General features: G+C 44.7%; 1 pseudogene; it reads right to left on the bottom strand.

Moving 5' to 3' along the window:
* Positions 1 to 963: 963 nt before the first annotated feature.
* Positions 964 to 4,387, bottom strand: LOC123081971 (ribosomal protein S3, mitochondrial-like; annotated as a pseudogene).
* Between the last annotated feature and the right edge of the window lie 1,212 nt (positions 4,388 to 5,599).

Genomic DNA, 5,599 nt, shown 5'->3' on the forward strand with positions numbered 1-5,599 from the left:
ACTAGAAGAGAAACCAGCAGCTTGAACCAGAGAGCTGAACCGCTCAAACCAAGCACGAGGTGGTTGCTTTTTTCCCCATAGAGGGCCTTTCCAAGGCGACAAACATGACCATCAGGAACTTCAATAACCTGAGGTGGCTGCATATAGAAAAAACTCATGTAGATCACCATGAAGGAAAGCATTTTTGACATCCATTTGAGAGATTTGCCAAGATCGAGCTGCAGCCACAGCAATCAGAGTACGAACAGAAATTGAAACAACACAACTGTACTATCTATTTACGCTAATTTGATTGCTGACAACACGACAACATCACACTTCTCTTTCTTATTCTTATTTATATAACTGTCACTTTACCAGGCCGGAAAAGTGACACCGTCACATCTCAGGGTCATATGCCTGGAACAAGAAGGGTCGTCGTACAATTTCGGCGATTACAAAAAAGAAGGAGGCGAGCTCCCTATCCCTCTTTGTCTTTCCACTTCCCTCGTTCAGGAACAAACACTTCACCAAATTCTTTTGAGTCCCGGCCCGATTTTCCCCACTAACCAATTATGTTACGACCACTGAACTAACTTGGTTGATGAACATGGTTTATGTGCCGCTAATCTAGTGGCTTGTCAAGCATTTGAAAAACTCACACCATCCATTTCAAATGGGATTTGTCCTGTGGACACATGAGCAATCCAACCCGTCGGATTTCCTTTTCCTCTTCCCATTCGAACTTCTGCGGGTTTCCCCGTAATAGGAAGATCTGCGAGAACTCTTACCCATATCTTACAATTTCTTCGGAATTGTCCGCTCATAGCACGATGGAATTGTCCGATTGTAGCCCAATGCGCTGCTTCAATGGCCCGATATGAAAGACGACCATCTCTACAACTTTTGGTGCCATATCTTCCAAAACCAAGTTGTGTACCATCTGGTTCGTGACCCCTACTACGTCTACATTTAAAATATTTACTATATTTCGTACATTTCGGATATAGCACGTCCCTTCTTATTTTGACTATATGAGATCCGCACTTGGACACATGAAATTCCGTTACGAGTAGATACTTCCGCAGGAGCATAATCGATTTCATAGTTAAATACATTACAAGATGTTTTTCCATACTTTCCACATTCAGTTCTTGCTATTTCCGCACCCCCTAATCGACCAGAACAACAAATACGTATCCCCTCCACCCCTTTTGGCATTATTAATGGAATATCCTTCACTATTTTACTAAAAATGGAACGAAATGAGATTGGATTGTTCCTTAGTTGAAAAGAGATGTCTTGAGCAATCAGAGAAGCACTTTGATAAATATATTTGATCTTTACCGACTCAATTAAGATATTAGTGTTTGTTCTATTAGACAAAAAAGATCGCATTTTTTGCACTTCGTTCAAATAAGAGTTGTACCCGTACGGAATTATCCTCTTTCTCAGTATGATCTCTATCATCATCTCTATTCCCTTTATCAATTTTCCTATCCTACCTAGGTCTATGAATTTCTCTATCAATTCCATTACCTTATCCTTACCCATGAGGTTCCTACATTTGATCCTAAATTGAGCTAGGAGTTGTTTCCGGGCATACTCAAAAAAGGGTTATTATACACCCCAACCCCATCCCTTGGAAAAAAGAAGGTAGCACAGAAGAAAAGGAAAGAGCGATATGGTGGTTTTTGTTGTTCCCACGAAGCGAAGATCATTCGCTTGGCGAATGAAGTGGGTCAACCTCTTTTTGGCTCGGGCCAAACACTTTTTCTCGCTGGTAGAGCTTTCTAAAAAAAGCGAAGCGAGAGCATATTCTCTTATCTAAGCTTCCTCCGTTCGCTCCCCCATCGTAGATGGTTCAACCACACCCGGCGCCACGAAATGATTGAGAACTAGGACAAGATCAAAATGCATTTTATTCTTAGTATTAAAAAAATATTGCATGAATGAATTATTCAAGGAGGGGCGCACAGCGGGGAGGGTCCTTTTTAGTAGATGACTCGTCGGGCCGTCAGAGCGGGACTTCTTTGGTAAAAATAACTTGATTCTATTCCTTTTTAGTAAGGAGGCGACATTTCCCATATGGAAAGCTATGTCAATTACAACCCCGGCGTATTGAGGCCGCTTGAAGGCCCCGCTCACCCGAAGTGATTTATCAAAATTCTTATTTCTCGATGGTGATCGGTCATGGTATCCATAACGTTGCATCTTTTTCGGCCAAATCTGGATTTCATTTTGCTTCTCTCGGTCGATCGACTCGACACTTTTCCCTGCCCCCCGGCCTCTCACTTCGTTTCGTTCTTCCTCTGTACCCTCGCTTGAATGAAGACACCTGATCGGCCCGACTTTCCCAAATGTCAACCACCAGCCCTTTTCCTGTAGTACGAGTCTTGATTTCTTGTCTTTTTTTGTTTTAGTTGTGGTGATCGCCCGGGAAGAAAGAAATGGATGATTGTCCTTTTGGGAAAATGTAGAATAATACACCTACAGAGATGAAAGCCAAGGGCGAGTTTCATAGGTGGACGTGTCGAACTAAAATAAGATCTAAGATTGACATCTTGATACAATGATTTACCATAATAATAAATAGAGTCAATGGTGACAGAGCCGTGGGAAGAGCCGCTTCTTTTTTGCGGCGGGGGCTTCCATTCACCAGCGCAGACTACATACACGTGCTCTCTGAACTGTGCTAGATAGTCACCCATCACACGACTCTCAAACCCAACCTGTGGTGGATCTTGGGGGACAAAGCAAAGTCAAAGTGCTTGATCCTTTTCCCCATACTTTGAGATCTTCCTCCCCGCCAATCAAGCAGCAACGCAGCTCGTGATAGGCTTAGCTTAAGCCGCTAACGTTCGGTTCAGATAAGTAAAGTCCCTTCGGTCGGTTCGCTCATGTGGTCTTCCCTTATTTTCCCTAACATTCAGAGTTGTTCTGGTTTGAGAAAGGAGCACCGCCAAGTCCACTAGGGGAGCCCTGAATGAATAAGAAATGGACAGCTGAGGTCAGGCTTGCGTGAAAAAAGAAGATAATAAGTTAGATGTACACACCTGAGGTTGGTAAGAATTGAGGGACAATGCCCCCCTCACTGGGCCCATCAACGAAAGCAACTGCTACTTAATCGTAGGTTTGCTTTCGTGCAAGGCCCCCGCTGTTGGAACAGGCGGTTGTCATTTTCAAGTCAACGCCCCGCCCCCTTTCTGTGCCCGCTGGCCGCCTAGCTCGTTATTCTTTGAGATCTGGATAAAGTCTCGCTTCGGGGCAGGGGAAGCATGGATTCGATAGATCTATCGAATCCATGCTGCAAGCAGCAAGCGTAGGATAAAAAGGCAATAGTCTAACGTTGGGGTAGGGCGCGCCAAAACAACCGGGGGCCCCTCCGGGGTCAGTACAAAAGTACTACATTCTTTCCACTTACTTTCATTGGCTAGCCGCCTTTTGTAGCGCGCGTACTCTGATCCTCTTCTACGAATCTACAACACTCTTTACTGAGCGAGACTTCATCTATATCCCTCAAAGTGGATTTGGATTCTCATTTCTTCTTTGAATGATCGCTTCAACTGGGCTCCACCTTAGAGAGGGTTTTCGGTTTGAATCAAGATAGGGTCAGGGGCGCGTCAGAACGGTAGCTGCTTAGTCTCATCCGGGAGTCCAATCTCTTTGTACTGTGCTTGCTTTTGTGTCTTTGAATAAAAAATAAAGAAGGGGGTCGATTTAGGATCCTTCGCTTCCACTGCATAGCCACGCTATCAGGTACTACGAGCCCTCTGCCCCACGCATCTAACCAGCTCACGTGGTTCACCGGTTCCACCGAAAACTCTCATTTATTGAAGTGGAGCATAGTGTGGTGTCTGGCGAGAAAGGTCTCTTTTTTGGTTTATTCACTGATCTGAAATGAAACTTAGCACTTGTTTTTTTTATTTATTCTTGGGGCTAGGCGTTCGCAGAATCACTCTATCCGAACCGCAGACGCACTTTTCAGATCAGTGATGGCCTCTCCAGTAGAGCTGGGCGCCGGGGCCCTGGATGCGCTAGCGATCGGCACATTAGGGGAGTGCTTGCCCGGGTTTCTCGGCCTGGTATCCTTATCCTCGCGTTCATGATATCTACATTCAACTGTGCCCCGGAGACATGGTCGAAGCACACCCGCCCCGTGTGCGTCTTTCACGACATGCTCTGGTCCCGGGTTTCTTCGTGTGGTCTTCTAGCGTTAGAAGAAGTCGTGTCCGTCTTGGACATCTACAACGTCCTCTCACGCCTTTTTGGGGGGCCAAACAAAGATCAGGAAAAGACGGACCGAACCCATTCGGTGACTTTCGCGGTCGCCCTCACTGAACCGACTTGGATCTGAACTATGATTCAGATCAAGTCTTACCGAAATTGGATTTCCTTTTCATGCCATATGTCGCTTATACTTTACTTTTTCCCCTTTCCGCCCTTTCCTCTATTTGTTCGATAGGGTCTTCGTTTTATTCTAATTCGAAACCCATTGTCGTCCACAGTTTCCTTGTCGATGCGAAGGGGCCAGCAGCCCCCAAACCAAAGTCTGAGATCAGAACTCATACCGCGGTTGTGGCTTGAAGGCCACATGCAAGTTCTTCAATATTTAGAGAGTATGTGTTAGTACGAGTTCGCGCTATCAACTTATTTCATCTTTCTCAATGATTAGGACAAAATTGTATCCCTTAGGAACCGTACATGTACCTTTGTTTGGATGCCGATCTAATTTGATTTTATGTCCAATCAATCAGGAATATGATGACAAATCAACCAATTGGATTTCATTGTCCTTCCACTTCCCCCTAGTAATGAAGTGAACTAGTGATGACTGGAGCGACTCTCATGAGTCGACTCTCCTCTAATTAAACCAAGGAATTCCCTATTACTCCTAAAGGAAACTCAGAGGAAATACTGCATACTCATGACATGCACTTATTGCGTATCATGATCACATGCATAGGGCTGTGGTGGGTTCATCGAAAAAGATGATCCACAGCTAGGACAATCGTACTGGTTGTCGTCCTTGAAGGGACCGATAGCTATACCAGAATCAAACAGGTTATATGTGAGCAACAGAATGGGAAATGAGACTAACTGTGTTGACTAGTCCAATGCCGATCAAATCAACTGATCAATTAGGAACTCTCCCATTCCATTTGCATATTCACGCTGGACATACGGTTAAGAACTTGCTTGTACTTGAAGGCCACACGCAATTGACTCACCTGCATTTTATGCTCCCACCCTTTTGTAGAAAAAGCCTCTGCCTCTGGGGAAGTACTCACATCAACTCCAATTTGGATGGAGCTTCTTGATGGGTTAGAGCGTTTGCGAACCAAAAAGGGGAAAAACCCATCCTCCAAAGTAGTGAAGTGAGCCAGTAAAATAAGACAATAGGTCTCATGGGCCAAGCCTGCTATCAGGCAGTGAGTGGGAATCAATCCTGAAAGAGAGAAGGTCTAGTGCTCTCAGAAAATATTTGATTTGCCAAAAAAATTGGCTTTACCAGACCAATCCATGTTCAGAAGCCTTCCATCAAAAGTCAGTGGTCTAGGCCGCTTTCCTTGACTTTGAGTTGGATCTCATTCTTCTTCCCAGCACAAAAAGAGAGTAT

Source organism: Triticum aestivum, chromosome 4A (genome assembly GCF_018294505.1).
Source record: "Triticum aestivum cultivar Chinese Spring chromosome 4A, IWGSC CS RefSeq v2.1, whole genome shotgun sequence".
Lineage (NCBI taxonomy): Eukaryota > Viridiplantae > Streptophyta > Magnoliopsida > Poales > Poaceae > Triticum > Triticum aestivum.